General features: G+C 34.4%; 1 long non-coding RNA gene across 2 annotated transcripts; it reads left to right on the top strand.

Moving 5' to 3' along the window:
• LOC137387329 (uncharacterized) lies at positions 1–7,774 on the top strand. 2 transcript variants are annotated; one of them, XR_010977894.1, is made up of 3 exons: positions 1–135; positions 3,306–3,440; positions 5,877–7,774. It is a non-coding gene; the product is annotated as an uncharacterized lncRNA (long non-coding RNA). The 2 variants fall into 2 exon arrangements; XR_010977893.1 differs by having other exon boundaries at positions 2–135; positions 3,285–3,440.
• Positions 7,775–10,506: the final 2,732 nt, after the last annotated feature.

The raw sequence follows: 10,506 nt of genomic DNA, 5'->3' as shown, positions 1-10,506 counted from the left end.
GGGCTGGTATGTGAAAATTATCTTCATATAAAAGGCTTTGGAGAAAACTGCATTACTATATTTTCCAAGGTTTTATGCATCGAAGGGTGTTAAGGAAGTCCAAATGTTGAAGCATGGAAACCAGCAAAATATCAGGTACAATAGACGCTCCTATAATGTAAACCTCCCATGATGAAAATTACCCTTGATAAAAATAATTTATTTAAAGTTTTTGTTACGTAACATAGCTTATGCTTACGCATATGTTAGCATAACATATGTTACATAGCTTACGCTATATATATAACATATGTTATATAGCGTAAGCTATATATAGGTCACGTTATACATAGCGTACGTTATATAGCTCATGCTATATAGCGTAAAGTGTTAAGTCGTTGCAAATTCTTAAACTTGATTTGAATAACGTAATCTTGTAGTTAGCCTTAAATAATGCCTTTGTCTTCTGCTAAACTTGGGAGCGAAATGACGTCGATACATATTTCTATTCATATATACAAGTAGAGTGGCTGTTTAGTGTGCCGTGAGAGCTAGTCAGGTGTGTCAAACAAGCACAGAGAATAAGTAGCCATGCAATTATTCAGAAACTCTTAAAGGCGACTGGTTGGTGCAGATGTTAGAGTGTCTGTATACCAAGCTGAACGTCATGAGTTGTAGTCTTGTTGAACTCTATATTTTACCCTATTGTCGAACTCTGGTGAACTATGGATACGCAGACAGACATTGCTCTTTTACGTATAGTAAAGACTTTTTAAATGCCCGGCGTTGCTTGGGTTATAAAAGTCGTTACACAGAAAACTTTTTTTATTTAACATATAACAGCAGTTACCATTTTAACTTTCAAACTTCAAATCATTGGAAAAGTGTTTTGTGCAGTTTAAATAAATTAAGCGAAGTAATAAAACAACTGTAAGGGTTTTCAAACTTTGTCAAACAACTGCAACTTTCAAATTTCATATCATGATGAAAATGTTTTGTGCAGTTCAAATAAATTAAGAAACAAAATAAACAACTATAAAAATGTTTAAATGTAACTGTGAAATATTTAGCAAGTAATAGCTAAATTAATTCTGTTTTGCTACGATTACAATAAAAGATGATTTGGTAATGATACAATTAATAGAAACTGACAAAACAAAATAAAAATCTTGAATGGGTTGAATTAATAATAACAATTCGTTGCATAGAAGTGGGTGTGTGTGTGTATACAAAAAAGGTTACTGTTCCAGCAGATGCTATCCATCAAAACTTTGAATACGACGATACTGGTACCTCTCGATACTGGTACCTCTCGATACTGGTACCTCTCGAATGAAATGGTACCTCTCTGGTACAAATGAAAAAATGAAATATCGAACTGTCTTTGTCTGACCTAACGGAGAGAGAATGTAGAGGCTATTCCTACTCGAGATAATGCAATTGTCCTCGTGAAACGAGTTGACCTTTAAAGATTTAGAAATTGAACCTTACGAAAAAGCATCATGTTTCATAGAGTTGATAGAGTTTAAATTGCTAACTCTATGAAAATCTATCATGTTTCATAGAGTTCATAGTTTCGATTATTACATCATTTAACATAAAAATCAGGAAAAGAGTGTATAAGGTAAGGGCTATGAATCATGACATCCTTCATGGACTCGTGCATATACAATAGGGATACAAACTTGCGGTTGCAATCGTGGTGAGTTCAAATCCAGCAGGATGTGAGATTTTAAATCCAATATTCTAATAGCCTTAGCCAAACAGATGACCACAAACTTTGAGAAATATATATATATATATATATTTCTCAAAGTTATATATATATATAGATATATATATTTATATAGATATATCTATATATAGATATATCTGTAGATATATTATCTTTGTTTTACTTTATTTTAGACATATTAAATACCTTTTCTTATTTTTCCTCTGCACAATAGACCTTGTTTTTTATAAAGAAGGAATTATCAGTGTGAATTGACATTGAGGGTGGGCGTTTCCCTAAACTTATTGTAAAATTACCGTAGTCACGACCATAAACGGGGGAAAAGGGAAAAGAACAAGAGAAAAACTGTCAGTGCAAATCCATCATATTACAGTAACTGTACAATCATTTAATTAAAAGTTAAAAGTTGACTCGCAACAAAATTCACATTACAGTTAATTGATATCAAAAGATTCACCATGTCTTACTCTGTTGTGTTGTAGGTGCAAAATATGTGGAAATGTGATTACAAGCTCTTAAAAGCTCAAAAACGAACAGTTAATCGCAGCCATCATGGAAACGCCTTAGGTTGGAATCCCTTTCCAAAATGGCTCAAATGTGATGTAGATGAACACGATGGCTTCTGTTTACACTTTCATGCAGCCTCATTCGTCGAAATATTTTCACAAATGTACTCCACGCATTGAATAAAACCATGTCTATTGTCCTTATGCGTCTAATTCATCATCATTGTAATACTGTCACTTTGAGCACTGATATCTCAAAGCCTAGCCTAAAAATTAGTTTAATTTTTCAACCTTAGCTCAAAGGAGTGCCTATCATCCTTTGAAAAACATGATGAGCCTGTTGGTCACCTGTGATAGTCGAAGAATGCTGCAGAAATTGTTCGCGCCATTTGGCAGGAAGTATGGGTTACATGATCAGATTATGATTAGATGATTAGACCAATCTGAAACGAAATTGTAAAGTAGTGTGCATCTATATTTGATAAAGGCTTTTTGGTAGAACCCGACATGTTTTTCAAAAAACTAGGGCTGCGAGACGTTTTATATTGAGCCTTCTATCGGCCTTCTAATTCATGTGATAACATCATGTGTCAAAACAATAACCACGTCAAGTTGAGTACGTCATCAAAATAAAGGGATTCCAACCTACAGAGTTTTTGTGATGGCTGCGATGAACTGTTTGCTTTTGAGCTTTCAAGAGCTTGTAATCACATTCCTACATATTTTGCACCTACAACACAACAGAGTAAGGCAAGATGAACCTTTTGAAACCAAATAACTGTAATGTGAATTTTGTTGCAAGTCAACCTTTAAGTCTAGTTTTTCCTGTTAGAAGGGGCAAATATGTGAGCTTGGGAAGATCTTGGAACAGATTAGGTTATTCACTTGTATGTATTTTACTGTTCGTATGACATATAATTCCCATAGCGTAAATGTTTCCGAACTGGATTATTTACGTTTTATGAATGTCTGCTGTATTTTGTTGCTATTTTGCAAAATCAACGGAGTTTTATTATAATTATACATAGAGTCGGTATAAAATTGTATATAATTTAAATTAACAGCTAGCCAATGGTCCTCCATAGTTGCAGGGGAGAATACTTGCATGAAAATACTCTGTGCCTGCCAAACATCTAGCATGAGAACCTAAGCAACAAATTTGGATAACTGCGCATACCAACCAAAGAGGAGATGACTCTTCTACGAGATGAGCATTAAAGGTAAGCTCTAGACGAGTGTTCTAGGAAATAGTAGAAAATTGCTCATAAAATCTACATACGGAACAGCAAAACTCTGACGCATGAGACTTTTGGTTTGCTTGATTTTAATCTTTAAAAAGTTTATTTGTTTATCTTTCTGTTTTTGAACCACTTATTTGCTGAATGTCTCTAGTCTGTAGCATTCATAGATGTATCTACATGTAGTCTGTAGCATTCATAGATGTATCTACATGTAGTCTGTAGCATTCATAGATGTATTTACATGTAGTCTGTAGCATTCATAGATGTATTTACATGTAGTCTGTAGCATTCATAGATGTATCTACATGTAGTCTGTAGCATTCATAGATGTATCTACATGTAGTCTGTAGCATTCATAGATGTATTTACATGTAGTCTGTAGCATTCATAGATGTATTTACATGTAGTCTGTAACATTCATAGATGTATCTACATGTAGTCTGTAGCATTCATAGATGTATCTACATGTAGTCTGTAGCATTCATAGATGTATCTACATGTAGTCTGTAGCATTCATAGATGTATCTTTATGATCTGCCATTCATTGATATATCTATGTCATTTCCAATTAAATTTATGTCCACGTATATTATCTGCCATTCATAGATGTATATATATATATATGTATATATATTTTATCCTTTTCAGGTGTATCTATATAATTCATCATTTACAGATGTACGTTGTATAAAGCTATATCTTGTGATGTTCGCAGATGTATTTATTTATTTTACAATAGATGCATCTTTATCATTTAACATTCATAAATGTGTCTGCATTATTTGCTATTCATAGATGTATCGGTTTTATTTACCATTCATAGTTATATCTGTATTGCTTATCATTCACATATGTATTGGTATAACTTGCTATTCATATATGTATCTGTATTACTCGCTATTCATAGACATATCCGTATTATTTGCCATTCATAGATGTATTTGTATTATTTACCATTCATAGATGTGTGTATTGTTTACCATTCATATATGTATCTGTATTGTTTCCATTCATTGATGTATTTGTATTATTTACCATTCATAGATGTATCTGTATTATTTACCATTCATAGATGTATCTGTATTGCTTATCATTCATAGATGTATCTGTATTCTTTACCATTCATAAATGCATCTGTATTGCTTATCTTTTAGAGATGTATGTATTTTTAGAGATTTTGTATTATTTACCGTTCCTAGGTGTATCTGTATTGCTTATCATTCATAGATGTATCTGTATTATTTACCATTCATAGCTGTATCTGTATTATTTACTATTCATAGCTGTATCTGTATTATTTACCATTCATAGCTGTATCTGTATTATTTACTATTCATAGCTGTATTTTTATTATTCACCATTCATAGATGTATCTATTATTTACCATTCATAGATGTATCTGTATTATTTATCATTCAAAAATGTATCTGTATTATTTACCATTCCAAATTGTATATGTATTGCTTATCATTCATAGATGTATCTGTACTATTTAACATTCATAGATGTATCTGTATATTATCCATTCATATATGTACAGTACACCCTCAGAATACGAAAACCCTGATAGGTGATTTTTTCACTATACGAACTGGATCATGAGGATTTTTTCATCTCACCATACACATCCTATTTCACCATATGAATTCTATAAAATCTTCGCCCCAGTTCAAATTTGGATGTCGGTGGGCTGATTACAATACATCAAAATAACAAAGAAGCCCGAAATGCTGTTCGCCGAAAATTTTTCATAACGCCTGGAAGGGACACGATGCCCGATTTCTTTCAGTTCAGCAATTCTTTGGTGTAAAACAGTAATAGTCTTTCGCTGAAACCGTTGGAGTAACACAGTTGGAGTTGCAATTCCTTCAATTAGATTGTCAGTGGTCAGACAACTTCTCTTAACTTGCTAACTAAAATCCACTTCATTACGAAAACAGCATTGTTAGGGCTTTCTTGCCAAATTGTTCAGAATTTTCCACGTTTCTCAAGTTTCTCGTATATTGGAACACTCCTATGTCGAAGTATTACTGGATATCCTTTACCATCTTTAGATTTATCAGTATTTTTTACCATTTGTATATATGCATCTGTTTTTTGTAGCAGACCCATTTTATCATTAACTTTTTATAGATACCACTTTTGTTAAAATGTTGATAGTTTTGTACCAAAACAAAATTCTTTTTTGCCCGTTTGTAACCAATGTAGAAACCATGAATGTAAAGAATAGATTTTTTGACCTTGACTGTGTCTTTTGCTATAGTCACAGGCACTATATTCTGAGTTGATGTTGTTATTGTGCAACTGATAAAATACAATGTAGTTACGCGGTGTATGACATGTACGCAGACATTGGAGCTAGAAGTCCAGTTAGTGTTGGTGCATTATAATGGTTTCATCACACTTCCGTTACAGCTAACATAAATACACAACAAGAATAACAATCTGGAGAAGCAGATGCTGGAAGACAAAAACAGCTGAGAAATAGCGTGTATGTTATAATGAAGGAAATTGAACTGAGACTGACAGAGGTGAACATGTCTTACGAAAGAATGGAAGTGCGGGAGTTTGCTACAGGTACTCTTATGTGAGCAAATTTATTTGTATTTGTAGGACCTCTTGTATCTGAGGCTTCTTTGCTTCACACTCCTGACCTTTATTGGTTTACCTAATATCAGCATGGTTTAGGCACGTTTCGTAAATTATTTTTGCTTGTTTTGTACCTCTTTCTTCTGATGCAGTCATGCCAACTCTTTGCCTTTCTATCACCCCTTAAACCATAACCTTTGCCATGTAGTCTTACGACTGCTTCTGCTCGGTGCTTCTTTGTTTCTGTTTATTTTGATTTACTTTCTCTAGATACTCTGTATTTACTCTTGTAAATAGATACTCTAGTAAATACTCTGTAGGTACTCTGTACATGCTCTGATATACACTCTAGATGTCACTCCAAATGTCAGTCTTACTGATTTTGTTTTTGTACTCTTACTCCTAACATTCACCAGTTTCTTTCACTTTAATTATGAACATAGAATTAGATCATTTTCGCTTCGACTTCATGTTATGCGATGAGTTGGTATAGGAAGCTAATAATAAACAGAGGTTAGACTGTGATCTTTATTATTTCTACTGACATAACAGCATTGGTTAGGCTGTAATCTCTATTATTTCTACTGACATTACAGCAAGGGTTAGGCTGTAATCTCTATTATCTCTACTGACATTACAGCAATGGTTAGACTGTAATCTCTATTATTTCTACTGACATTACAGCAATGGTTAGACTGTAATCTCTATTATCTCTACTGACATCACAGCAATGGTTAGACTTTCATATCTGATAGTTCAGCTGTATACATTGAGTGTACAATAGTACTCCCGGTACATTATAACCACAATATTGACAGCAATGACACTCTTAATTTGTATGTAAGAAACATACACAAATGGTATATCATGAATGGGGTATTTAAAAAATCTTGCTTTTGGAGTTGCTTATTTAAAGTATATTTTCTGTTTTTTAATGCTGCGTTTGGTTTCTGCCATTCTGTTTACAGGAAAATGAAGTAACATATTGTTGAAGATGGTGATTGACGGTAGTGTACCTGTCAGTTGTCTTCTCTCTATATAGCTGCTGTTTTGAGACTTGAACCCTGATAAAGACTCTTCAGCTACAGTCAGATATTGATTAGTAGCAATATCCCAGAATGATACAATTTTCAATATTTTTGGTTCATGTGATGTTGTAATATATACTGTCTCTGTTTTATGACCTGCTTTCTATGGATTGTGTGGCAACAGGGTTAAATTGTACTTTTCAACAGATGAGCTACCTGGTGGACACATCAAAGAGGCTTCTATCATCTATGACAAACTTGTGGATGACAGGAGATGTACACCCATAATTGAACAGAAAGAGACAGTATATTGACGAAACCCTGATCTTCTAACCTTGACAGAAATCAATGCACTGCAGGCCGATGTGACTTTGTTATACAATTGGTTGTTAGAACATGCAATGGCATGATTCGTGTTGTACAAGCTTTAAACTGGTGATAAACCCGACAGCGACTGGTATTTGCCAACAGGCAATCATTTGTAGAAGCTGGTAAGCAAAGCGAAGAGGTCTGTTTATTTGACAGTAGGTTTGTGTGTAACAGGAAGTTCTTCTCTAAAAATAAAATCTAAACAAAAATCATTGTTATGCATTGAAGTAGCGAGGGAGAGATTTGTAACATAACATTCTACATCTGCTCTGGACAAACTTCACGTAAAATGTCTAGTATCTCTACGACCACCTTTGCATGTTGAATCAGTCGTATGTTGGATCAAATACATCCTTTAAGAATACAAACTAAATTGCTTAATTTGTTTCTGAAAACAATAATAGCCCTGCTAAAAACTACAATCAATGTTATAATATATATTTTTAGCTTTGCTAGCTTTAACCTGCATAACATACTTCAGTCTGGAATTAACTTGCTGAACGCACTCATTACTCTGTGCCTATTGTAAAAACTTCCTGAATCAACATCCTTCCTCTACCAAGTAGTCGGCGAGCTGTCCATGCATAATCAGATTGTGTATAAGTTAAAAAAATCACTAATTATTAACGCATGTGAAATTGTAAATATGTTGGTTTGATAAGCTTTAGCAGAATTTCATTGATAAAGGTGAACTATTAAAATGAACTTCATAGATGGTCAATACTACTGTAAGCAATGCTGAAGTATGGCTAATACAGCAACATGGTTTGATACGAAGAAAAAAATCTACCGTTTGAGCGAAAAAGTAATGCCTTAGGAGTTGTCTACACTGAAAAGCAAGTTAACGTAATTGGCCGTCTTCTATTTTAACGGTTGTTTCTATGATGTATAATTTTGATACAATAGCCTGAGAGCCGCCAATTGAAACCACTGAACAATAACATTATAGCAATAACCTTGTGCGTTCTCCGTAGCTTGGTCAACCACTACAAAAGCCATTGGGATTCCCCTCGCGGAAACGAGTACATAGGCCTACATTTGTCAAGGGTTCTGTTTGTGATAAGGGTGACGAGTGCAACATATTCTTAGCGACTTAGCGTGGCTGATCTTGCAACAAGAGTTGGTGATACTCAATGACTGTTGCCTGTTAGTTATTTATTATATGCACTGTTAAATGAATGAACAATAACCATTATTACTATGAAGTATCATTTTAGTAGACGCATACTTATTTATGAATACCAGCCGCCAGAATACCTTAACGACACAGACTTTCTGATACTGATTAAATTGAAAACACAATCATTGTAAAAAAATAAAAAAGTTCATTGCATAATGGTTCAATATATTATTCAAACTAATATCAATGCACAGCTACGATAATTTTTTTAACATTTTCGTTCTTTGTGAAGTGGATCTCGATTAGCGGGTGTCATGGGTGGATGTGGAGAAATCATGTTATGCATAACTAATCCGGCTTCACACACAACATCAGTGTTGAAATCGCTTGTCATATTATTCTATTTTGACTATGTCTAGTTTGTGCACTTTTGCTTAGTTTGTGGGAACTAATTTAATTATTACTGGTTCAGGTACATGTGAAGGTGTTAAGCTGGTGTAAGCAATACTGATATTTACCAGTCAAAATTACTTCGTTATTCTATAAGTCAAACAATTAAATGCACAACTAACCAAATTCAAAAACAAAAATATTAATGACAAAAAGTTAGAAGGGCTAATAAAAGTTACTTCCTTACTCAGATGGTCGTCCATGCTTGTTTGCTCAGTTTCGTATAGCTGTGAGTCTTGACAGTCAAATGAGAGTTGTGACAGTCCATTGGTAGAGAGTTTCGGCCGTTGAGATAATGGTGTAGAAGAGGCTCAGCTGATGAAGGATAATGAGGTTCCATGGGGGGAGGGGGAGGAAGAGGGGGAGGGAGAGGGAGAAAGATGGAGTTAGAGATGTGAGCTGTTCTTTTTTATAGACGTCTGCCATATGTGGGATGGCTAGCCTGTGGGTGTGGGTTGAGTGTTAAAGTTCAATGTTTCATGTCAGGAGTGTGAAGATATCTTTTTTGTGTCTTCAGCTGGTGCACATGATGTTGACATGTAGGGTGGAGCTTGTGACTTACTCCTGGTATCTAGGTCTTGTTTGACAGAGGTGGCAGATCTATATGTGTGTAATCATTTGATTCGTCTCTAATGGTTCTTTGAAGTTTCTTATTTACTTTTGACATTTTCTAATTATTGGATCTTTGGAGGTCTTTGGGTGTCTTGCTGCTTGTACTATACTGCTTGTATTATATGCTTATCCTGCGGTTTGGCTGCATTCTCTATTGGTAAGTTGTTTTTGCAGTATTTCCATACAACACAGGCTAAGGGAGGTTTTCTGATCCCCGATCCTCTGTTTGCAGGGGTTGTAACTCCAAACTTGCTGCTGTTTTTTAAAAGAAAAACACCACTTTCTTTGGGTTTGACAAGTGGAAATGGCCAGGGTAATACAACTGTCCTGCTGGTGCACTGATGCTGGTGCAATTTAGGAAATTGCCAGCCTAGTTGCTTATTAAAGATGATGCTTACTGGTGCACTGTGGATGCTGGTGCAATGCAGACTATTTCTAGCTAGTCCATGCTTGCAAAAAGATCCAGCGAAAATTGCAGTATGTCTTGTATTGCACACAAAAAAGATTATAGCCATATAAGTAAAAGCATTTATAACCTAGAGAGCAAGCGTTAACAAGTTCAAGAGGCCAAACAAATTGACTAGTTATATGAGTTACAACGAAAATGGGCCTTGGCCTCAACACACGATTATATAATGGCTACTCCTAATATACACATATAATGATTACACACACAAAAAAAGAATTGAGGATATGCATAGTTTTTTGTTTGTATCAGTCCACATCATTTGGTTAGGCTACTGCTTATCCCATGAATACCTAATTATTTTGTCATTTTCTTTCAACTTTTTAAAAAAGATTTTCAGTGCTAAAATGCATAATTTTATTTTTTGCAGGGTAGTTGGCTACAGATAATATTTCAATGATAAATAGTGTC

Source organism: Watersipora subatra, chromosome 2, assembly GCF_963576615.1.
Source record: "Watersipora subatra chromosome 2, tzWatSuba1.1, whole genome shotgun sequence".
Taxonomy (NCBI): domain Eukaryota; kingdom Metazoa; phylum Bryozoa; class Gymnolaemata; order Cheilostomatida; family Watersiporidae; genus Watersipora; species Watersipora subatra.
Note: the sequence above shows the minus strand (reverse complement) of the source record. Positions and strands in the feature narration are given on the sequence as shown.